This window comes from Bos indicus, chromosome 9 (genome assembly GCF_029378745.1).
Source record: "Bos indicus isolate NIAB-ARS_2022 breed Sahiwal x Tharparkar chromosome 9, NIAB-ARS_B.indTharparkar_mat_pri_1.0, whole genome shotgun sequence".
NCBI classification, from domain to species: domain Eukaryota; kingdom Metazoa; phylum Chordata; class Mammalia; order Artiodactyla; family Bovidae; genus Bos; species Bos indicus.
In genome coordinates this window covers 59,015,668-59,041,690 of record NC_091768.1, presented here as the reverse complement: position 1 = coordinate 59,041,690, position 26,023 = coordinate 59,015,668, and the positions used below count along the sequence as shown (strand labels likewise).

The following is a 26,023-nucleotide window of genomic DNA, read 5'->3' as shown; positions in this document are numbered from 1 at the left end:
GGAAAATTCAAGCTACTTTAGAAGACTGCAGATAAAATAAGCCCTCAGGAGAGAGTTCTTTAGCTGCACTATTCTCCTTAAAAATAATATAAGACAGTTCTAAAGTGATTTTCAAACAATGAAGTCATTACTTTCTATCTGTTATTAAAGTCTACTAGACCTAATTTCTTCATTTTATTAATATAATTGTCCTACACAGTGTCATTTTAATAGAAAATTAATGTCAATTTGTGCCTATTTTGCAAATAAATTGTCCATAAATCATATTTTAATGTCATAGAAAAAATACTCAAAATATACAGAATATTTTATTGGCTTAATTTTTCTACCAGAAACATAAATACTTTTCCTACCTCTCTGACATTTTATAAACCAAAAGAGTACTAGATTGGAGTCACAGGACTTAGAACAAATTTTAACTCTAATGATTACAGACTGTTTAATTTTGGGCAGGTAACCTCCCAGCCATGATTACCACCCCTGTAAAACAGAGTAATATTTGCTCTATCTAACCTCATGAGCTTGTGATTCTATGTTGAAATATAGGGATCTTTGTGAAATCAACTTTTGGTTAGTTGCACATGGAATATGTTATTGTATAAATGAGTTACTCAATTCCCTCACATATCCAAAATATACAATAATAACACAGCACCAAATGTTTCATTAGGCTCATATGCTGCAGTTGAAAGACACATATTAAGGAGTGTCTGGGAATTCTACCTTCCACGGAGTGAGCTTTTATCTGCATTCCTATGTGAAAAGGCCAATGGCCTACCATTAGTACAGTAATGATGAAGCCATATTGCTGCCTTTAGTACAATTTCCTTATGGGATTTTAAAAACCTCTATTCAAGAGATACAGCTTCCTCGGGGAACAGTGCTGAAATCACAATGGTCTCTGTTTCAGTGATGCTGATGTGCTTTGGGTTGTTGCCATGCTTGGATCTTATCTTGTTATTTCACGTGTTTATACTATGCTCGCTCCACACAGGAAAGTGACCATGTGTCCTAATAGGATAGCAATATATGGCCATTGCTTCCAAGTCATGCATCAAGATATTGAATACCAAGGCACAGCTATTACTGTGTTGGCACTGACATGCACTTGACATTCCATGAATGTTTTGTTAACCTCTGAAAGTTAGTAGGCTAGCTTTCCCTAAATTGCACTTCTCTTAACATGATGTATATTAACAAAACCTATGAGTTTCTGTGGTAACTATGCCATTTCAATAGAGTCCATATATTATCCAAAGAACATTTGTCTTTTTAACACTAAAAATCTGACCAAAATGAAGTAAAATATTAGTGGAATGGTCCGTGACCTTGTGCATTTGGGGGATTATAACTACATAGGTGATTTATATCTTTATTTCCCGCTTGTACTCTTTTCTTCCTTGACTCACCCATTAAACTGGTGGCTTACATCCATCCTAAATGAGACCTTTTATATCCTATTATTAAACACCCCCATTGTCGACGGAAGTTGTTTCTAGGCAGTTGTTCCAGACCCTTGGTATACTCTCCCATTGCAACTTCCTTGATCTGTAGAAAAAATGACTGTCTCTGTTCCCTATAATTTAGAAACATCCTGGTTCAGACTCCCCCATTTAGTTTTTAGATGTCTCATATTTTCTTTTCTTCTTTCCCCTTCCATTCTTCCCTCTACTCTGGTATGTTCCATGGTTCTCAAAAGATCCCCCCGTTTCAGCCCTGGCCTTTCAGAAACTGCTTGGCTGCCTATAGGAAGGTAGAAGCAGAATTCAGAGCAAGAGCTAATGGTGCATCCCAAGTGGTCAACTGAAGAAAGCACCTTCCAATCCAGAAGCTGTCCAATGCAGGAGTTCCTCTGCTATGGAGTCCAGGCAAGAAGGAGTATCCTGAAATATAAGAAGCTGTCATTTAGAAGTCCACTATGACAGATGGTAGGTGTTAGTCGCTTAGTTGTGCCCGACTCTTTGCGAGCCCATGAACTCTACCCACCAGGCTCCTCTGTCCATGAGATTTCCCAGGCAATAATACTGGAGTGGGTTGCCATTTCCTTCTCCAGGGGATCTTCCCAACCTAGGGATCTAACCCAGGTCTCCTGCACTGCAGGCAGATTCTTTACTGACTGAGCTACAAGGGAAGCTCCATGACAGATGATATCAACAGGCAAGAGAGAAGAAAGAACAGCACCAACTAATAAATGACTTTGTGCTTATTTTTCTTTAATTTACTATCCTTCTCCTGACCTTGAAGGTCCTAACAGGATGAAAGGAAAGATGTAAGAAAGAGAAGCAGATGAGTATCCTTTCCTGAGTCAGTGGTTAAACCTTAACTGGAGAGAGGAGAAACTTTGGAATCTGTCATTTCTATGGACAAGGGAGGGGGAATGGTGATTCATATTTGAATTAGAATGTGGAGAAAAATAAAATTATTTCCCATTTGTATGATTGTGAGTTCATTCTGTTGCATAAATGAGAAAAAGAAATAAAGCTCTAAGATAAATACAAGTAGTCTTAGCAATTAAATTTTTTTTTGCTACTATTATATTCAAATCTCACCAACATTTTTCTGTGTACATAACTTCTTCAGGAAAACAATTATTACATAATTCCAAGTTCCTTGACAAAATTGTGTCTTTATGATAATTATTCATTAATATTTTTAAAATTACTTTTTATTTTTAAAATTTGTATTAAATATAGTTGATTAACAATGCTGTATTAGTTTCAGGTATACAGAAAAATGATTCAATTGTACATGTATATATAAGTATATATCATTTTTTACATTCTCTTCCATTATAGGTCATTACAAACATTGAATATAGTTTCCCATGCTATACAATAGGACTTTTTTGGTTATCTCATTAATAACTGGTGACCAATTAATATTCATTCTAACACATATAGGGCTGATCTCCTTCAGAATGGACTGGTTGGATCTTCTTGGAGATCAGCCCTGGGCTTTCTTTGGAAGCAATGATGCTAAAGCTGAAACTCCAGTACTTTGGCCACCCCATGGGAAGAGTTGACTCATTGGAAAAGACTCTGATGCTGGGAGGGATTGGGGGCAGGAGGAGAAGGGGAGACAGAGGATGAGATGGCTGGATGGCATCACTGACTCAATGGACGTGAGTCTGAGTGAACTCCGGGAGTTGGTGATAGACAGGGAGGCCTGGCGTGCTGCAATTCATGGGGTCGCAAAGAGTCAGACACAACTGAGCGACTGAACTGAACTGAACTGAACTGAACACATATGGTATAAAATACCATCCATTTATTTATTCACTCAGTCACTAATTCATTCATGAATTCAAGAAATATTTGAGTGTTTATACCACATTAGGTACTTTGTTATAAGGAACCTAGAGATCAGAAACGTTAGATAAATTGCTTAGAGACAAAAGTCTGTAATGGTGTTACAGAGACATAAAACCAGGTCTTCCAACTCAAAATCCTATGTGCCTAATCACAAGTCTAGACCACCTACATTAGGTCCATGTTATCCTGCTTACTGTGACAAGAGGAAATACTGTGATCTCATGCTATGTATTGCTTAGGAACAATCATCAAATTTGAAAATACCTGTTTATCTCTGCTCTTCCTGGGTGAACTCTAGATCCCATGAAGCCAGTATCCATGATTATCTTGCACAAGGGAGTCCCTTCTAGGCAGCTAGTACAGAATTTGACAAGTAGTTGACACTTCACAAACATTAGCTGAATCTGAGCAGTGGAATAAAACCCATCAATTCCAGGAGTTCCATTGAAACTAAGGTCATGAGGAAGAGCAATGTTCACAGATATATATTTGAAGAGTAAATTGACCACAATTTGAGTAAATTTTAAGGTTTGGAGGTAGGTAACATCGGAGAATCCAGAATTTTTACTTTTTATTCCTGAATGACATACTGGTAGTTCCATGTCTCCATGTCACAGCAATTATCAGAACTAAACTTGAAAGAATTTAAGTTAGGGAGCCTGTCATCATATGTTTTCCAACGACTAAAGAAAAGCACATGCTGGAAGAGGGTAATACAAAAGGATTCAATCCTTTTTATTGAATAATAATTTTATTATGAAATACTCCACACTTAGAAAATAATGTGAATAACATAAACAGTATAAATTATATAAGTATAAAGAATAAGAAAGCATGCTAGCACACCCAATACACAGGATAAGAAAGAGAATATTCTCAATACTGCTGAATTTTCCTATTTTCCCCAAATATGTCATTTTCCATTCCTATTCTCCCCGACTTATTCCCCCATGATTTAGCATGAAATTGCCTTTGTAACAGTTTTCTTTAGAGTTGTACTGATAATACATGATTCCTAAGCAATATACTTTAATTTTTCATATTTAAATTTATATACACATGTTAGTATTCCTTTATTTATTTATTTTTGATAACTTGACTTTTTTTCACTGAGTTCTTTGTGCAATTCGTTCAGGTTGATGCATGTCATCATAGCTCATTCATAGCTGTGATCTTTTTCTTTAACATCATCATTATTACCACCATAGCCATCATCATCATTTACTTCAAAGTTACTTAGCAAATATTCACTCATGTAATACTCAGAGCAAACCTATGAGGAAAACACCGTGTACCAGTATTAGCCCTACAGCTAACATAAGAAAACTGAAGTATGGAGCATTTTAGTAATGTGCCCACAGTTCAGATCTAGAAATGTTGGAAATTGGATTGGAAACCAGATGATCTAGCCTTAAAGGTCACACTCATTATTTCTAAGTGAATTGTCTTCCAATCAGCTTCACAGAAATCTCCTGATACACCCAAGCAAAAGATTCTCCCAGATATATAAAAGAAAAAAATATTGGGGATCAAAATATGTACCTGCTTAATCTCACAGTGTTTGTATCAATTGATACTTCCACAGGCAATTAATATGTTCTTGTATTGCTCTATATCCCCACCAAAGAATTTTCAAACTACTGCACAATTGCACTCATCTCACACGCTAGTAAAGCAATGCTCAAAATTCTCCAATGCTGAAGCCAGGCTTCAGCAATATGTGAACTGTGAACTTCCAGATGTTCAAGCTGGATTTAGAAAAGGCAGAGGAACCAGAGATCAAATTGCCAATATCCGTTGGATCATGGAAAAAGCAAAAGAGAAAATATCTACTTCTGCATTATAGACTATGCCAAAGCCTTTCACTGTGTGGATCACAACAAACTGTGAAAAATTCTGAAAGAGATGGGAGTACCAGACCACCTGACCTGCCTCCTGAGAAATCTGTATGCAGGTCAATAAGCAGCAGTTAGAACCGGACATGGAACCACAGACTGGTTCCAAATCGGGAAAGGAATATGTCAAGGCTGTATGTTGTCACCCTGCTTATTTAACTTATATGCAGAGTACATCATGTGAAATGCCAGACTGGATGAAGAACAAGCTGGAATCAAGATTGCCGGGAGAAATATCAATAACCTCAGATATGCAGATGACACCACCCTTATGGCAAGAAGTGAAGAAGAACTAAAGAGCCTTTTGGTGAAAGTGAAAGTGGAGAGTAAAAAAGTTGGCTTAAAGCTCAACATTCAGAGAACTAAGATCATGGTATCCTGTCCCATCACTTCATGGCAAATAGATGGAGAAACAGTGGAAGGAATGGCAGACTTTTTTGGGGGGCTCCAAAATCACTGCAGATGGTGACTGCAGCCATGAAATTAAAAGACGCTTAATCCTTGGAAGAAAAGCAATGACCAACCTAGACAGCATATTAAAAAGAAGAGACATTATTTTGCTGACAAAGGTCTGTCTACTCAAAGCTATGGTTTTTCCAGTGGCCATGTATGGATGTGAGAGTTGGACTATAAGGAAAGCTGAGTGCCAAAGAATTGACCCTTTTGAACTGTGGTGTTGGAGAAGACTCTTGAGAGTCCCTTGGACAGCAAGGAGGTCAAACCAGTCAATCCTAAAGAAAGCCTTCCTGAATATTCACTGGAAGGACTGATGCTGAAGCTGAATCTCCACTATTTTTGGTCAACTGAAGCAAAGAACTGACTCATTGGGAAAGACCCTGATACTGGGAAAGGTTGAAGGCAGGAGGAGAAGGGGATGACAGAGGATGAGATGATTGGATGGCATCACCAATTCAACAGACATGAATTTGAGCAAGCTCTGGGAGTTGGTGATGGACAGGGAGGTCTGACATGCTGGAGTCCAGGGGGTTGCAAAAAGCTGGACACAACTGAGCAACTGAACTCAACTGAACTGAATATCCCCACCGAGACTTGATATTACTGGATTTCTCTGTTTTACCTATCTCACAGGATGTTACTTCATTGTAATCTGAATTTGTGTTTTCCTGAAAACTGATAAGGTTTGCATATTCTCATACCTATTTATTATGTAAAGCATATTCTTGGTTTTTGGTCATTTTTCCACTTTGTCTTATTGTTGCTATGTACCTAGTCTACTTATATTTTTTTGGCTATATCTACTGTTAACTAGATGTCATAATTCATGATTTAGCTTTTCCCTTGTTTATAGATCTTCTTTTGAAACAAACAAACAAAAATATTAGTTGTAGTCTGCTGTACATAGAAGCTTCGTTGGAAAGGCTTCCCAACACCCAAGTTATAATGGTTCCCCACAGTTCTGTAGCACTTTCATGACTCTTTGTTGGGTTTCTTGTTTGTTTTTGGCTTTTAGCTTTTACATTTAGATTTTTACTTCTGTTGGAAATTATTTGATGTATAGTGTGCATTACTTCACAGCTGGCTATTCAGTTGCCACTCAAACATGGTTTTTCCCTGAATCTTTCATTTCTTGAGTGATTTCAAATTGAATCTTTGTCACACGATGCATTTTCATATTTACTTACATTTATTTCTGGCATTTCCCATAAGTTTCATTGGTCATGAATCTACCTGTGTATTGGAGTTACACTATTTTAATTTCAAAGGCTTTGTTAGTATGGTTTAATATTTGACAGGGCTATTTTTCCCCTTACTGCTCTTCTTTGTAAGATTTCTTTCCCCCCATCTATCTTTTCTCTTCTTTTCTTTCCTTTCTTTTTTTAGTTAAACTTTTTGGGGAGAAACTGTAGATTCATATACAACTTTGTGAAATAATGAAGAGAACTACAATATATCATTTACTCATTTCCTTCAATGGTAATGCCTTTCAACGGAGAAGGCAATGGCAATCCACTCCAGTACTCTTGCATGGAAAATCCCATGGATGCAGGAGCCTGGTGGGCTGCAGTCCATGGGGTCGCGAACAGTCAGACACGACTGAGCGACTTCACTTTCACTTTTCACTTTCATGCATTGGAGAAGGAAATGGCAACCCACTCCAGTGTTCTTGCCTGGAGAATCCCAGGGACAGGGGAGCCTGGTGGGCTGCCGTCTATAGGGTCGCACAGAGTCAGACATGACTGAAGCGACTTAGCAGCAGCAGCAGCAATGCCTTTCAAAATCATAGTGCAATATCACAAGCAGGATATTGACATTGATACAGGAAGATATAGGAGTCCCTTCACCGCAAGGAATCCTTGTGTGCCTTTTTGTAGCTATGATTTCCTCCCCCAACTCTTACTCATTTCTTAACTCTTTGCAACCACTGTAAGATTATTCTCTGTATAATTTTATAATTAAAAAAAATATATAGGCAGAATGACACAGCATGTAGTTTTGGGGGGCTATCTCTCTTAACTCAATCTAATTACCTAAATTGTTGCATGCATCAGTACTTTGCTTCTTTTAGTTGCTGAATAATATTTCAGAGTATACATATACTTTGGTTTGTTTAACCATTTAACTGTTGAAGGACGTATAATTTATAGCCAATTTTTGGCTATGATAAATAAAATCAGTAAGAACAAGTTTTCATGTAAGTATGTTTTTATTTAACCAGGATAAATGCTGAAGATTTCAGTTGCTAGAGTGCATGATATCTGAATATTTAGATTTCTAATAAACTGCTGAACCTTTTGTTAGACTGTACCATTTCACATTCCCATTAACTGTATATGAGTGACCAATTTCTCTACATCCTTGCCAGCTTGATGTTGTCACTTCGCTTTTTTTCTTAATTTTATATATTCTCAAAGGTATATAGTGATATATTATGGTTTTAATTTGCATTTCTAGTGTCTACTGACGGAGAAGGCAATGGCACCCCACTCCAGTACTCTTGCCTGGAAAATCCCACAGACGGAGGAGCCTGGTAGGCTGCAGTCCATGGGGTCGCTAAGAGTCGGGCACGACTGAGCGACTTCACTTTCATTTTTCACTTTCCACTTTCATGCATTGGAGAAGGAAATGGCAACCCACTCCAGTGTTCTTGCCTAGAGAATCCCAGGGACGGGGGAGCCTCATGGGCTGCCGTCTATGGAGTTGCACAGAGTTGGACACGACTGAAGCGACTTAGCAGCAGCAGCAGCAGCAGCAGTGTCTACTGATGTTGAATATCTTTTCACGGATTGTTTGCCGTCTGCATATCCCTTTCATGAAATGCCCATTCATGTCTTTCGTTCATTATGGTGGGTCATTTTATGTGTCAGCTTGACTGGGCTAAGCTATGCCCTCTGGAAAAACATTATTTCTGTTGTATTTGTGAAGTTGTTTTCAAAAGATATCAACACGTGAATTGCTAAGAAAAGAAAATTGTTGTCTTGTGAATGAGCATCACCCAATCTGTTGGGGGCCTGTACAGAACAAAAACATGGAGAAAGGGGAGATTTGCTTTCTCTGCTAGAGCTGGAACGTTCATATTCTCCCACTCTTTGATATCAGAGCTCCTAATTTTCAAACCTTCAAACTCAAACCGAATTACACCACTGGTTTTCCTGGCTCTCAAACTTGAAGAAGGCAGATAATTCTTAGTGTCCATGACTGCGTGAGCCAGTTCCTATGATCAATCAATCCTATAAGTTATATTTCTTTGGAGAACCTCAATGAATATATTCAAATTCCATTTGGACTGTTTGTTCTATTAATATTGAATCTTGACTGTTCTTTATATATTCTAGGGACTCAGTTCAGTTCAGTTCAGTTGCTCACTCATGTCTGACTCTTTGCGACCCCATGGACTACAGCGTGCCAGTCCTCCCTGTCTATCACCAACTTCCAGAGCTTACTCAAACTCATGGCCATTGGTCGGTGATGCCATCCAACCATTTCATTCTCTGTCGTTCCCTTCTGCTCCAGCCTTCGATCTTTCCCAGCATCAGGGTCTTTTCAAATGAGTCAGCTCTTTGCATCAGGTGGCCAAAGTATTGGAGTTTCAGCTTCAGCATCAGTCCTTCCAATGAATATTCAGGACTGGTTTCCTTTAGGATGGGCTGGTTGGATCTTCTTGCAATTCAAGGGACTCTCAAGAGTCTTCTCCAATATCACAGTTCAAAAGCATCAATTCTTTGGTGCTCAGCTTTCTTTATAGTCCAACTCTCACATCCATACATGACTACTGAAAAAACCATAGCCTTGACTAGACGGACCTTTGTTGGCAAAGTAATATCTCTGCTTTTTAATATACTGTCTAGATTGGTCATAACTTTTCTTCCAAAGAGCAAGTGTCTTTTAATTTCATGGCTGCAATCACCATCTGCAGTGATTCTGGACCCCCCAAAAATAAAGTCTGTTACTCTGTCCACTGTTTCTCCATCTATTTGCCATGAAATGATGGGACAGGATACCATGATCTTAGTTTTCTGAATGTTGAGGTTTAAGCCAACCTTTTCACTCTCCTCTTTCACTTTTATTAACAGGCTCTTTAGTTCTTCTTCACTTTCTGCCGTAAGAGTGGTGTCATCTGCATATCTGAGGTTATTGACATTTCTCCTGGCAATCTTGATTCCAGCTTGTACTTCCTCCAGCCCAGCGTTTCTCATGATGTACTCTGCATATAAGTTAAATAAGCAGGGTGACAACATACAGCCTTGACGTACTCCTTTTCCTATTTGGAACCAGTCTGTTGTTCCATGTTCAGTTGTTGCTGCCTGACCAGCATACAGATTTCTCAGGAGGCAGGTCAGGTGGTCTGGTATTCCCATCTCTTTCAGAATTTTCAATAACTTATTGTGATCCACACAGTCAAAGGCTTTGGCATAGTCACTAAAGCAAAAATAGATGTTTTCCTGGAACTCTCTTGCATTTTTAATGATCCAACAGATATTGGCAATTTGATCTCTGGTTCCTCTGCCTTTTCTAAATCCAGCTTGAACATCTGGAAGTTTACGGTTCATGTATTGCTGAAACCTGGCTTGGAGAATTTTGAGCAGGACTTTACTACTGTGTGAGATGAGTACAATTTTGCAGTAGTTTCAGCCTTCATTGGCATTGCCTTTCTTTGGGATTGGAATGAAAATTGACCTTTTCCAGTCCTGGAGCCACTGCTGAGTTTTCTAAATTTTCAGGCATATTGAGTGCAGCACTTTCACAGCATCATCTTTTAGGATTTAAAATAGCTCAACTGGAATTCCATCACCTCCACTAGCTTTGTTCATAGTGATGCTTTCTAAGGCCCACTTGACTTGACATTCCAAGATGTCTGGCTCTAGGTGAGGGATCATCCTATCATGATTATCTGGGTTGTGAAGATCTTTTTTGTACAGTTCTTCTATGTATTCTTGCCACCTCTTCTTAATATCTTCTGCTTCTGTTAGGTCCAAACCATTTCTGTCCTTTTTGAGCCCACCTTTGTATGAAATGTTCCCTTGATAGCTCTAATTTTCTTGAGAGTTCTAGTCTTTCCCATTCTATTGTTTTCCTCTATTTTTTGCACTGATCACCAAGGAAGGTTTTCTTATCTCTCCTTGATATTCTGTGGAACTCTGCATACAAATGGGTATATCTTTCATTTTCTCCTTTAGGCAGCTCTGGGGCGGCCAGCAGCAGCTGGGTGGCACTGGAGCTGCGAGCATCCAAGAGGAGATACCCCATGTCCAAGTTCAGAGAAACCCCAGAAAGAGGCAGGCACTTGAGCGGTGTGAGGAGATACCCCTCTCTGATAGTGATAGCTAGTCAAGTTTATCTTTCTAGACTGCTATTTATCCTGGATTATGGACCTGCAAATTTTTTCTTCTTTGCATGCTAAATTGCTTCAGTTGTGTCTGATTCTTTGTGACCCTATGGACTATAGCCCGCCAGGCTCCTCTGTCCATGGGATTCTCCCTGCAAGAATGCTGGAGTATGTTGCCATTTTATTTCTTCCTTAGACATTTTCCAATAACTTAATTTAAACAGATCTATGTTGTTGTGTGTTCTTTCAACATTTGAATTACCATACATTCTGAATTGGAAGACTGGTCTGAAAATCACAGTTCACACTTATCAGAAAATCTTGTGTTTTATTTCTTTTTGTTGTTATTGCTGTTGTTAGAGGTTGTTGATCAGTATCTCAGCTCTATTTTGATGTGTGTAAAACACCAAATTAGATATTGTTGACTCAGCTGGTAAAGAATCCACCTGCAATGTAAGAGACCTAGGTTTGATCCCTGGGTTAGGAAGATTCCTGAGAGAAGGGAAAGGCTACCTGCTTCAGTATTCTGGCCTGGAGAATGCCATGGACTGTATAGTCCATGGGGTTGCAAGAGTTGGGGACAACTGAGTGACTTTCACTTTCATTACTGACTTATATAATCAATGCTTGTATAGATTACCTAACATATATTCCATTTTTTAAACTTGACTTTCCCACTTATTCTTTAGAACTACAATATTCTAGGATCATTTTTCAACTCCTCTGTAATTTCCTCTGCTGAATTTCTCTGTTGTTACACACTTCAAGTTTCTTTTTAGTTGTACATGCCTTTATTTCACCTTTATTCTTGAATAATACTTTTCTTTGGTGGTCTGCATTTTTACTAGCAAGTGTCTGTGTGTGAGTTTTTCTTTTTTTCAGTCCTCTTTGGAATTGCTTGTGACTCCTGAATAGATGGCTTCATCTTTTTTATTCATTTGAAGAACTTCTGAAAATTATCTATTTGAATATTATCTTCCCTGCATTTTCTCTAGTCTCTCCTTTAGAAATTCAATTAGATGTATGTTATGCCACCTTACTCTATCTTCTGTTTCTCATCTCTCTTTCATATTTTCCTTCTCTTCATTTCTATAATTTGGTTAATTTATTCTGGATTGTGTCCTAGTTCTGGAATTCTGTTTTCAACTATGGCTAATCAAGTTGGCAGAATATTGTAGAGGAGAGTGGCCTTTGCAGACAGATTGCTGAGGTTTTAACCTTAGTTCTGCTATCCACTAGTTATTCAATTTAAACAGATGTCTTAATTTGTTGTCTTTTTTTTTTTTAATCTGTGCTCAGTTGTTCAGTTGTCTGACTCTTTGCAACCCCATGGACTGTAGCTCCTCATACATCTCTGTCCATGGGATTCTCCAAGTAAGAACACTGAAGTGGGTTACCATTTCCTCCTCTAGGGCATCTTTCTGACCCAGGGATTGAACCCGTGTTTCTTCTGTCTCCTGCATTGAGAAGCAGGTTCTTTACCACTAGTGCCACCTGGGAAGCCCTTTTTATCTGTAAAATGAAGTAAATGATAATACTTCATGGATTGTTATAACATTAAAATTTTAAATTAATGTAAGTGCTCAAAAGAGTACTTGGCATATAATAAACCTCATTAAGAGTTAGCTACTGTTATTCTCTATTAATCTGCTATCTAATCTAGCCATTTACTTTTAAATTTCAAGTATTTTTGTATTTTTATTTCAAAATTTCCATGAAATTTAAAAGATCCTCTATTATTCTTGATAGTTTTTTTTTTTTTTCCTCTTCATGACTTTGATTCCCATTTTTATTTCTCTAGCCATACTAGACACATTTATTTTGTTCTGGGTCTAGGAATTCTAGTTGGTTAAAGTCCATAAAATTATGAGTTTTGCTCAAAAACCTATCATGAAAAATTGGCTTTGTGTTATTACAAATTAATAAAATGATTATGTTGAGCCATTGTAACTAGCCTGCTGTGTTTTGGGATCCTAGGATTTAGTAATCAGTATTTTAAACTGTGAACTGTGGAAACATTTTTGATGGATTTTACTATATTGAAGGTTCTGTGGATCTGATTTTGATGTTTGCTTTTTCTAAATATTTTTGCTTATTATGTTGCTTCCTTGTACTTTTTTTCTTTCCTCAGACCTTATTTTCATTTAGGTATTTTTCTCTGCTGTATAAAGGTGTATTCTCTTAAAGAGGATTTGAATTTACTTACATCAAGCTCTAAATGTGCTACCTTGTGACAATTTTTTTAAACCTGAATTCTATTGTTTATTAAAGTACAGTTTTTAAGAATCAGAGAAGCTTGTTAACATGGGATGGGAAAAGGTAGCATGAAGTAAGAAGTAAAAGCAGAGAATTCTAAAATAAGTATTGGCTTGGGTATTTTTCAGATCCTCAAATAAGATGAAGAGCTATGAAATTTTAGGAGATTAAATTAATTTTTCTATGATAGGCTGAAAATGGTCCCACAAAGATACACTTCAATCTCTGGAACCTGTGAATGTTACCTTATTGGAGAAAAGGGTCATTGCACATGTGATTAAGTTAAGGACCTTGAGCTAAGGAGACAGGTCCTGAATGTGGTTTCATGCATCCTCATAATTCAGAGGCAGAGGGGGATTTTAAATGAAGGAGAAGCCCATGTGACTACAGAGGAGTAGATGGCAGTGATGCAGCCACAAGCTGAGGAATGCCAGCACCACCAGAGCTGAAAGGGGGAAAAGAATGGATTCTTCCCTAGAGTACCGTCCTGCTGACACCTGGATTTTAACCCAGTATTATTCATTTCATACTTCTGGCTTCCAGAACTGCAAGAGAATAAATGTATATGGCTTCAAACTACTTAGTCTGTGGTCATTTTTACAGGCACTCCAAGAAGCCAAGATATGCTGCATAAAAAGCCAAAGCTAAGGCAAATTCCTCTGCCATTTTTCTTTGTGGAATGATAGCAAAAACTAAATATTGGTTGATCAAATTCATGTTGATTACTACATTTGTAAAACATAGTCCATGGAGTTAGAAGAGGGTCACAAAGCTCCTAAACCTTCATTTAAAATTTCCCCACATGCTCTATTCCAGCAACTTGGGCTTCCCTTGTAGCTCAGTTGGTAAAGAATCCGCCTGCAGTGTGGGAGACCTGGGTTTGATCCCTGGGTTGGGAAGATTCCCTGGAGAAGGGAAAGGCTACCCACTCCAGTATTCTGGCCTGGAGAATCCCATGGACTGAGTAGTCCATGGGGTCACAAAGAGTCAGACACGACTGAGTGACTTTCACTAACTCCACTGCATATCACAGTTACTCCTTCCTTGTCCAGAAGCGATAGAAATTCCCAAAATTGTATCTTCACAATTCTATATTTGATGGTAGCATCCTTAGGTTGATCTTTAAACAGACCACCACACTGTATTGCACTAAATCATTAGGTTTTAAAAGCTAATTGAAATCTCTGTTATTTATATTCTTAAACTTTGCTTTTATCCCGTAAATGTTTAATTCCGAGCAACACCCAATTGTTTGACTAGAGAAAAGTTTCAACAACTAGGCCAGTAGTGGGCTCTGCTGCCTTTGAATTGAAAGGGACCTTCTCATAACCACTGAAAAAGAAAAGTTTATTTCTACTTCATACATTAGTTTTCTAAAGGCCTTTGATCTCTTTAAAGGTATTCATAGTCTAAATAACCACCACATTCTTATAGAAATAAGTGAAATCTGGATTTAAAATAATTGACACCTAAGGGAAAACTTATTAAATGTAGTAATCTTTATCTACCATGTAAAAGTTTTTCTTTTAGATCAAACATTGAAGGTGAATAAATTCTTTTCTCCTTTCTTTAAAATTAATCATTTAAATAAAAGTAAGGCTCTCTGCTTATTTCACTATTAAATAGAAAATCACACTAAAAAACAAAGATAGCTTAAATGGAGGCATACTGCTCAAATTGAGCCACATTCAAAACATATTCCCCTCAATTCAAAACAGAAAAAAAAAAAAAAAACAGATGGTGCATACAAAACAGTGACATGTGATGACAAATTTAGCTAACAAGCATTTGCATCTTTTAACACAGCACCGTTTTTCACTTGAGTGTAGATGGACGGGTGAATTCTTTGAAAACCAATAATTCTTATTTTGAGTTTAGGGATTCCTATGGGATTTTATTTGATAGGGAATTTCTCACTATTTGAAAAAAATTCATTTTCTCACAATTGCATTTACTTCCATCAGTTGAAGTTCAAATCTTATTATACCTAAAGTTTGAGAAGGAAACTGATCTTGATTACAAGGAATTTCACTCCTGGGATCTCATTTCAGATACTAAAAGCCATATGGCTAAAGAATTACTATGTTCCAGGGTTTAGACGTGCAATAGATTGTGCTTTGGAGTGACACCTCAGGGAAGCATAGGTTCTTTTGAGGAGTTTGAATTAAAAGAGCAAATATATAATAATGAAATTGAGAGATTAGTCCTATGAAAGAAACAGGGAAAACCATTTCTGACTCTAGAATATCAGCACAATTTTACATTTAACGTGGGACTTTTGAGTATGGGGCATATTAGCTTCACTCTAAACTGAAATAACTTTGCATCTCTCTGGTTATCTTAAATTGTTTCACTTTTTGATTTATATTGCATGTGTTTGTTCTATGATTGTGAATGGGTCATACAAAGATGGGTAAGATACTATTTCACAGACTGGGCATTCTTACCAGTTGTGACCTTGAATTTCATATTGTATATGTATAAATACTTTGCATGACAGACCACATTGATTCCATGTGTATTCCCTTCCTAAGGTAAGTGTGGTATCACTATATGTCAATTCAAACCACTGGCACACACATTTTTTTTCCAGAAATCTGATCCCTGAGAGCTGATGTTTTAATGATTATAACTTTTCTGAGTGACACCAAAAGAAGGTGAAATTGAATTGACATATGAGGAAGAGAACTGTTTAGCTAACAGTATGTAAAATGGAAGAACACAATGCAGGCTTATTAGGAGTTGGTTATAGACAACTATTCAAGAAAAAGAAAATATTACCTCAGAATATTCTGATGAGTGAGAATGTGGGTTTTTAATATTCACACTGATCACAGGAAAGAGAAAAAGATTCTTAAATAATTGTTTAAAAGTTAGTCACATAAATGCTAAATTGCTTCAGTCGTGTCCAACTCTTTTGTAATCCCATGGACTGTAGCCCACCAGTCTCCTCTGTCCATGGGATTTCCCAGGCAAGAATACTGGAGTGGGTTGCCATTTCCTTCTACAGGGGATCTTCCTGACCCAGGAATCAAATCCACATCTCCTGTATCTCCTGCATTGGCAGGTGAGTTCACCGGTACCACCTGGCAATATAATTGTGTGTGTATCTGTGTGTGTGAAGGGAGATTTTTTAAGACGTATACCCAAGTGGTGCCCTTCAATGTAGCATCATTATGAGTAATTGATTGATAGATTCTTATCTCAAGAGGAATACCTGGAATAAAGAAGAAGGAAGTTAAATTAGACATCTAAATAAACTTCTGAAGGTCAGATAGGAGAAGGCATAGACTAGGTTTCCAAAAACTGATTCAGGGAAAAAAAAAAAAAATCAGTGGACAGTATTAGGGAGAACCTGACTTTTGACATCCATATGTGTCTTAGGACTTCACTATTGTCTGCAAATTGAAATGGTGTGGTTTTATTGAAAATGGCTGCTGCCTGCCTTTGTCTGAAAATTTAAGTATCTTTGGATATTAGACATCTAAAATAAAGATTATTTGCTGTAACATAAACCATATTTTGATCAGTGAAATTTCTAGCAATTGTTGTAGGGTATCATGGGATATTTCCTTTGTTTTCTATGTTTTCCCCTTGAATTATACACATTTTCTCACCCTTTGCCAATGGTAGTGAATATTTTTTAGGAGATCAAACACAGATCATATGAAAGAAACATCTGTTGTAGCTACTGTTTTTCAGAAGTTCAAGTTGCCTGAGAGGTCCACCTGTAATATTTTCCAATCCTCATTTCTATACAACTGGGGGATCTTGGTGGCAGCAGAGGACAAAAGATTGTTAATTTAATGTTTGAGATGTGTGGATCCTGAAGTTATTTGTACTGAAAAATGTTTTGGAAGAAAAAAAATCCATGGTGACTGTTTTAGTGTGTTCTGCTCTGTAGCCAACTAGGGCTACAAAACTCATCATCAAGAGCGGATAAGAAAAAGCCAAAGAGTGGAAAGGATGGGAAGCAGCTGTTATTTTAATTGTTTCTTGATTTCCTCGTTCCAGCCCCATCTATTGATTTAATCCCCCAAATTTTCCTAAGCCAAGCCTCAAAGCAGAGCTCATTTTCAGGGGAGGTGAAGCTTCTTTCCAGGCCAACATTCTTCTCTACTCTGATTTCTTCTACCCCCTGCCTCCCTGTCAGCTGTCAGGTCTGCAATTCTCTTTTAAAATAGATCTAAAAGGGAAAGGTAATTTATATTTTAATGACAAGGCTTGGTTATGTGTTGGACACAGAGGGTTTATAGCCCTGGGAGGTAATTACTCAGGTTGAAAGGTGCTTCATCTATGCAGATCGCCGTTTCCAACAGGGTGATGTTCTCAGTGAAACCGGTGATGACAAAACCATCTGAGATATCATGCAAAGAAATTTCACTGAAAGACCATTTCCCTTGTTCTTCAATTACTAGATTTAAAATTAATTACAAATATTATTGCTTTCATTAAAACAATCCAACTGAAACCCTTAACATGCTGTATAAAATATACAAAATGGGATGCAATGAAGGATGCATGAAAAAGCCTTGGGCCGGGGTGCTCAGTAAACCACAGCACTGCCACTCACTAGTTCTGTGACCCTGGACCTGAACTCTAACTTTCATTCTAACTTGTGCCACATGTGATCTTATAGAACACAGGATAAATCAGATTTTCCTCCCACAGGTGGCATGGTCTTTTACATAGAATCCATTTTACGAGAAAGTTGGGGAAGTCAGAGAGAAACAGACAAATTATTTTCTTATTTTTACTGTAAAGGTACTCAACCAATGCCATTTTGAGCTTGAAGAAATGGACTGAGTAATTCTTTCACATAGAAATATCATCATCACTCTACCTGTGACAACCACTTTCATAGGATTTTTCTTGTAGTATCCCAAGGGAAAGAAAAATAGTGTCCTGTTCTAGGGATCAAGAAAGGAGTCTGAGAACAAGTGTTATGTGAAATAACAGTATTATGCTGACATTATAAGAAGAATTTAATATATAACTTTAAAATTTTTATTTTGAAATAATTTTAGGCTTAGAGCAGAACTGCAAAATTAATTCAGAAAATTGTGATATATATATTTCATCCAGCTTCCCAACGTCTTGTGTACTATTAGTATAATTTTCAAAAGTAAGAAATTAACTTTGATACAATACCCAGCTAAGTTATGGATTTTATTTGCATTTCATCATTTTACTACTAATGTACTTCTATTTCAGGATCCAAGTCGAGATACCACATTGCATTTACTTTCAGATCTTCTTTGTCTTTTCCAATCTGTGAAAGCTCCATGGTCTTTCCTGCCTTTCATGATTGTGATGCTTTTGAATAATTCTGGTTAATTATTTTGCAGAATGCCTTATAGTTTTTATTTGGGCAATCTTTTCTCATAATTAGATTAAGGGTATGCAGTTTTGGCAAGAATGCCACAGAAATGGTGTGTTCTCGTAAGTGTATCATTCATACACTTACAGAGCATACGTGAAGGGTACACAAAGTTAATATTTCTCATTTCGCCTTTATCACCCGGTTAATGTGGTGTCAGCTGTGCTTCTTCACCATAATACTATTTTCTCCTTTTGAATTAATAAATATCCTGGGGAAGATAATTTAAGACTGAAAAATACCCTTTTGTCTAATTTTTGCCCACTACTTTTAGCATTCATCTTTCAATCTTACTTGCAACAATTTTTACTGTGATTTTTATAATGGTGATTTTCCATTTCCTTTGTTCTTTCCATATTTATTAACCCAAAATATTCTGTAAGGAAGAGCTGCTACTTCCCCTGTTATTTATTCACGTGTTCCAATATTCATTTATATAGGTACGAAATACTTAGTATTTATTTTACCCTGCATTCCAAGTGGCACTAGTGGTAAAAAACCCACCTGTTGATGCAGGAGATATAAGAGATTCAGGTTCCGTCCCTGGGTCAGGAAGATCCCCTGCAGGTCACGGCAAGCCACTCCAGTGTTCTTGCCAGGAGAATTCCATAGACAGAGGCCCCCAGGAGGCTACAGTCCGTAGGGTCAGAAGGTGTTGGACATAACTAAAGTAGTATAGTAGACGGATCACACTCTAATGCTATCTTTGTTAATTATATTTCTCAAAATGTCCAGCTTTGGTCGAAAACCTCTTTCAGGTTGTTGAAAGAACTTTAAAATTGACTACTTCTTTACTTCATGCCAAGACAAGATTGTCCCGTTTCATCGTGCATTTTCTTGCTCCAGTCCTGGAATCAACAATTTTTTCAAAGATCTCAAATTCCTTTAATTAGATGACGGTATTTAGAAATCAAGATCTGGATAGAAGGAGCACTCATTGCTAATAAAACGTCATTGCATCTGGATCCCGTCAGTGGATAAAATTTGGAAATGCATGTATATACAGTAACCCAGCTATACACACAGGTGTGTGTGTGCATGTGCTCAGTTGCTCAGCTGTGTCCGACTCTTCATGATCCCATGGACTATAGCCCGCAAGTCTCCTCTGTCCATGAGATTTCCCAGTCAAGAATACTGGAGTGGGTTGCCATTTCCTCCTCTAGGGGATCTTCCGAACCCAGGGACCAGAGCTGTGTCTCTGCCATCTCCTGCATTGGCAGGCAGATTTTTTACTACTGAGCCACCTGAGACACACACACCTTTAATTATTTCTGTATCTGTCAGCATGTATGGTATAAAACTGGGTTCCTAATAGACCTCTGATTCTAATCCAAGACCACAAGTTTACTCTGTCCTTCCTATATTCCTCAATTGTAACTTTTTTGTCTGATATATATATATATATATATATATAACGTACTTTCATTATCTACAATATGCTCGCTTATTTTTTCAAACCTGTATGCACAAAAATTAGTTTCAAAATTGCTGACCCAAAATACCCCTAGGAGAAACAAATCTGATAAATATAGTAAAATATGTTCTTTTTTTTAATTTTATTTTTAAACTTTACAATATTGTATTGGTTCTGCCATATATTGAAATGAATCCGCCACAGGCATACATGTGTTCCCCATCCTGAACCCTCCTCCCTCCTCCCTCCCCATACCATCCCTCTGGGTCGTCCTTTTTTATTGATTTACAGTCTCCAGTCAAAGTGTTGATTCCCAAAGTAACTTAGGTTAGGTTAGCTCTTGTCTGCCCTACTTACCTCAAGGTAATACAGTCGAGTTCATCTGTTGCCATTTGTATTCCATTTGCCTTCCCTTCTCATTCTGCTAGAATATCTTTTATCTAAACACTCAGCAAAGTATATAAAAACGTTGCCTAGCCTGCTATTGCATGGAGAAGGCAATGGCACCCCACTCCAGCACTCTTGCCCGGAAAATCCTATGGACGGAGGAGCCTGGTGGGCTGCAGTCCATGGGGTCGCTAAGAGTAGGACACGACTGAGCGACTTCACTTTCACTCTTTCACTTTCATGCATTGGAGAAGGAAATGGCAACCCACTCCAGTGTTCTTGCCTGGAGAATCCCAGGGGCAGGAGAACCTGGTGGGCTAATGTCCATGGGGTCACACAAGTCGGACACGACTGAAGTGACTTAGCAGTAGCAGCTATTACAAAGATTTTTCTCCTGTATTTTCTGTCAGAAGCTTTATGATTTTGTAGTTTTACATTCTGATCTATGACACATTTTGAGTTAATAACATGTGGGTTTATTATTTACCTTGGACATACATATGTACAGTTCTTCTAGCTCCGTTGCTGAAAAACTATGTTTCCTTCACTGAATTGATTTACACTTTTCTCAAAAATCAATTAATTATGATGTTGGGGGTGTATGTCTGGACACTGTTCCATTGACTTATGTGACTTATCACCACTATCTTGATTACTGGAACTTTCTATTAAATCTTGAATTAGGTAGTGCTAGTCTTCTTTTTTCTGTTCTTCATTTTCAAAATTAATTGGACTTTTAGGGTTTTTTCATTGTTCTGTATTTTAGATGCAGATTATTTTAGATGCATTTTAGATTCAGATTTACAATCTGAAAAACAAGCCTCCTGGGTGTTTAATTTGGGTTGAATTGAATGTGTAGTTTAATTTGGAGATAATTTTATACCTGAATAGTACTCAGGAACACTGTATATTCTCTGTAAATTCATGAACACTGTATATCTATTTATTGAATATTCTTTCATTTCTTTCATCAATGTTTTATAGTTTTCAGCATACTTATCCTAAACATATTTTGTTATATTTATACCTAAGCATATCATTTTTATGTGCTGTTGTAAGTTTTACTGTATATTAATATTTTAATTTACAATTATTCATCAATATTATATAAAAATATAATTGATTTTTTATGCTGACTTGGTATCTTGTAAACCTGGGTGTTCTTTGGAAGGAATGATGTTAATGCTGAAACTCCATTACTTTGGCCACCTCATGGGAAGAGTTGACTCATTGGAAAAGACTCTGATGCTGGGAGGGATTGAGGGCAGGAGGAGAAGGGGACACAGAGGATGAGATGGCTGGATGGCATCACCGACTCAGTGGGCATGAGTTTGAGTGAACTCCAGGAGTTTGTGATGAACAGGGAGGCCTGGCTTGCTGCGATTCATGGGATCACAAAGAGTTGGACACGACTGAGCGACTCAACTGAACTGAACGAACTGAATTGAAACCTTTTAAAATGACTCATGAGATTTAGAAGATTTTTTTAATTAAATTTATTTATTTTAATTAGAAGCTAATTACTTTACAATATTGTATTGGTTTTGCCATAGATTTTTAAAGACATTTTAAGATTTTATGCATAGACACGTCACTTGTGTGTATAGATATATTTCTCTCTTTCTAGTCTGTGTGTCTTTTCTTATTTCTATCTCTTATTCCACTATGTAGGACTTTCAATATAATGTTGAATAGAAATTGTGAGACAGGATATCTTTGTATTATTTCCAGTCTAATGGGGAACGTATTGTCTTTCATCTTGAAGTACTATAATAACAACTTTCAATTTTACATAAAATCCATCTATCACGTCAAGGAGACATTCAGAGATTTTTTAGTTTCCTGAGCTTCTTTTTTAAATCATGAATCAATGTTGGATTTTGTCAAAAGCCTTTTTCTACAGTCATTGGCATGATTATGTGACTTTTCATTAGTCTGTTAATCTAGTGAATTATTTTGATGGATTTTCTAATTCTGGACCAGACTTGCATTCTTCAAATGAACTCTACTTGTTTGTAATCTATTAATCTTTTTATATATTGCTAGATTTGATTTGCTAATATTTTATTGAGGATTTTTTCATCCATGTTCATAAGGGATATTGGCGTGTAGTTTTCTTGTAGTGTCTTTCTCTGGTTTTGTTATTAGAGTAATGAACTTTTAGAAAGTAGTCCCTTCTCTTTGTTTTCTAGAAATGTTCATGTAGATGTGGTTGTATTTATTTCCCAAGTGCTTGATAGAAGTCACATGTGATGGCATTCAGACCAGAGGTTTTCTTAGGTGAAATCTTTTTAATTATTAACTTAAATTCTTTTATAGATGTCAGGATATTCTGTTTCTTCTTTCTTGGGTGAATTGTGGTAGTTTATATCTTTCAAGGTGTAGGTTGATTTGCTTAAGTTGCTGAATCTATGGACATAGATATCAGTTCTATTTACATTATTATAAAACCTGTTTGGTTTTCATTGCTTTTCTCTATTTTCATTTAAAAAAATGTATTCATGCTTGCTCTTAAGATTATCATTTGATTTCTTCTTTTATCTTTGAGTTTCATTTTTTCTTCTCTTTCTAGTTTCTGAAGCTAAGGTTGATTACAGTCAACCTTACTTATTTTCCAAAATAAGCATTTAATGGTACACATTTTCTTCTAAGCATGGTTTTAACTGTATCCCAGAAATTCTGATAGCTTGTATTTTCATTTTAATTCAGTTGAAAATACTTTTTAATTTCCCTTGAATATTTCTTTTTGACCTAGAATTATTTTAGTATATGTTATTTAGTTTCTAAATACTCAAAGATTTTCTGGGATATTTTTGTTTTGATTCCTAATCTAATGCCTTTATGAACTTTTACTCTACATTATTTATAGTTTTTATAATTTGTTAAGATTTTGCTTATGGTCAGACTACAGTCTATGTTGATGTTTCACATGTACTTGAGAAAAATGTGGTTTATGCTGTATTCTGCCAATAAGGTCAAGTTTATTAAAAGTATTAGGTCTTAAGAAAAAAAAAGTGTTAGGTCTTTTATATCTTTTTTGATTTACTCTTAATTCTATCAATTCCTGAGACAGAGAGAGGTGTTGAAATCTCCAACTACAATCGTAGATTTGTCTATTTCTCATTCCAGTTCTGCTGGTTTTAGATGAATATATTTTGAATATTGAATATCTGAAGGGTATGTATCTATTCTTAGATATGTAATGCTTGATATGATACTAATTAAATATTGACTGACACAGATGAATTTCTCTCAAGATGATTAGGTACAATAAATTTTGGTAAAATATCAATTGTAGTAGACTATGATTTTATGTATGTATATTATAATACCTAAACCAACTACTAAGAAAATTAGAAATACTCAAGAATAGTATTATTAAGTCAAACTGGAATGCTAAAGAAATGTTAAAATAACTAATGAGAAAGTAAGTAAAAAGAACAGTGGAATGAGAAACAGAGGTAGTATTCATAAAACAGATAACAAATTGCCAGACTTAAGCTATAACATGTCAACAATTACCTTAAATGTAAATGATCTGAATATATAATTAAAAGCTGAGGTTGGCAGAATGGGGGAAAATTTAGCTATATGTTATCAACAGAACACTGTCTTCAAATACTATAATATAGGTAAATTAAAAGTAAAAGGATGAAAAAAATCTGTAAGTCTAGGGGAAGATAAGGAATTCTTAGACTTGGTATAATAAGCATGATTCATTATATGAAAAATTGATAAACTGGATGTCATCAAATTTAAAAACATTTGATCCATGAAGCACTCTATTAAAAAGATGGAGAGGGAAGCTAAATACCAGAAGAAAATATTTGCAAAGTGCTTGTTAGACAGAAAATTAGTCCCAACCCAGGGATCGAACCCAGGTCTCTCGCATTGCAGGCGGATTCTTTACTGTCTGAATCACCAGGGAAGCCTATCTATAGATATCAGAATACATAAAGAATTTTCAAAACTCAGTTCAAAAGAACAATGCCATTAGAAAATGGGCAAAAAGCATGAATAGACATTTCACCAAAGAGGGCATACAGATGGCAAATAACACATGAGATGATATTGAAGATCATTAATCATTAGAGAAAGAAAATTAAAGCCATAAATATATTACTATACACCTATAAGAATGGTTAAAATAAAAAATACTGATGAGGATACAGAAAAGCTGTATCCCTAATACATTGTTGCCGGCAGTGTAAAATGGAATGGCCAGTCTGTAAAACAGTTTGACAGCTTCTTACAAAACTTAATATGCAATTGTTATATTGCTCAGAAATTTCATTCCTGGATATTCACTCTAAAAGAAATAAAAATGTATGTTCACACAAAGACCTATAAACAGGTGTTCCATAGAAGCATTATTAGTGATAGCCAGAAAAGGAAATGATTCAGATGTCTTTCAAAGGTCCAGTGGTTGATTAAACTGAACCATGGGACACTACTCAAAAATAAAATGGAACAAATATTAATCCATGCAACAACACAGATGAATTTTCAGAGAATTATGTTGAATGAATGAAAATAAATAGCCAGTCCTCAAAGATTATGTGCTGTATAATTCTATTTTTATAATATTCTTAAAAGGTTGTCATTGCAGAAATGTAGACCAGAATAATGGTTGCCTGGGCCAAGGATAGGAGAAGCAGGGGTGTGAAGGATAAAGTTATAAAGGGATAAAGTGGTCCAATGGTTAAGACTGTGTTTCCAGTACAGGGGCATGGGTTCAATCCCTGGTCAGGAAGCTAAGATCCCACATGCTGTACAATATGACCAAAAAACAAAGAAAAGAAAATGATCCTTTTGATAATGAAAATATTATGTATCTTGACTGTACCAATATCATTATTTTATGTTTGATATTTTACTACCCTTTTGCAAGATGTTATCATTGAAGAAAACCAAGCAATGGTGCAGGGATCTACATCATTTCTTACAGCTGCACATGACTCAACAATTATCTCAAAATCAAAATTTAATATTAAGAATTCAGAAGCATTTAAAATAATAAGAACACAAAAAGTGCTATTCATTACCACGCAACTCTATACCAGTATCTTCTTAAACATAAAAAGGAACTCATATTTAGTGGAAAAAAAAAAATCCCAGGAAAACAACATCTTGTGCTCTGAGAAGATACAGTGTTTTGCTTCCAGACCCAGCATGGTTTATCTTTGGCTCTTGAAGCTGCTGAAGTGTATGTGCTAATGTATTTTGCATTCCTTAGATCATGATACTGGAGAAGCAAATGGCAACCCACTCCAGTATTCTTGCCTGGAGAATCCCATGGGCGGTGGGCTACAGTCCACGGGGTCTCAAAGAGTCAGACACGACTGAGCAACTTCACTTCACTAGATCACGATATTGGAGTTATTTACCCTCTTCCCACCAAAGCAGTTGCTTAAGTGTTCTCAATCTTTCTCCAGTGGACATACTCATACATGGCCAGCTAGCTATGGAGGTCATTCTGTGTCCTGGTGATACTATGCAGCAAGACTACTCTGGGGGGTGGGGGGTGGGAATCATTGCCAAGAGGATCAGTTTGACTAATACAAACTTGCCGCTTTGCACAACATTGGACTTCCA

The 26,023-nt window shown here is 36.6% G+C and overlaps 1 long non-coding RNA gene across 2 annotated transcripts in view; it reads right to left on the bottom strand.

Annotated features, from left to right (window-relative positions):
• Nucleotides 1-289: 289 nt before the first annotated feature.
• Nucleotides 290-26,023, bottom strand: part of LOC139184921 (uncharacterized) — a 318,414-nt gene continuing 292,680 nt past the window's right edge. The window contains exon 10 of one of the 2 annotated variants that reach the window (XR_011568459.1): nucleotides 290-1,883. This is a non-coding gene — a long non-coding RNA (uncharacterized lncRNA). Of the gene's footprint in view, nucleotides 1,884-19,147; nucleotides 19,476-26,023 lie in introns of those variants that run through there. The other variant, XR_011568460.1, reaches the window with a different exon arrangement.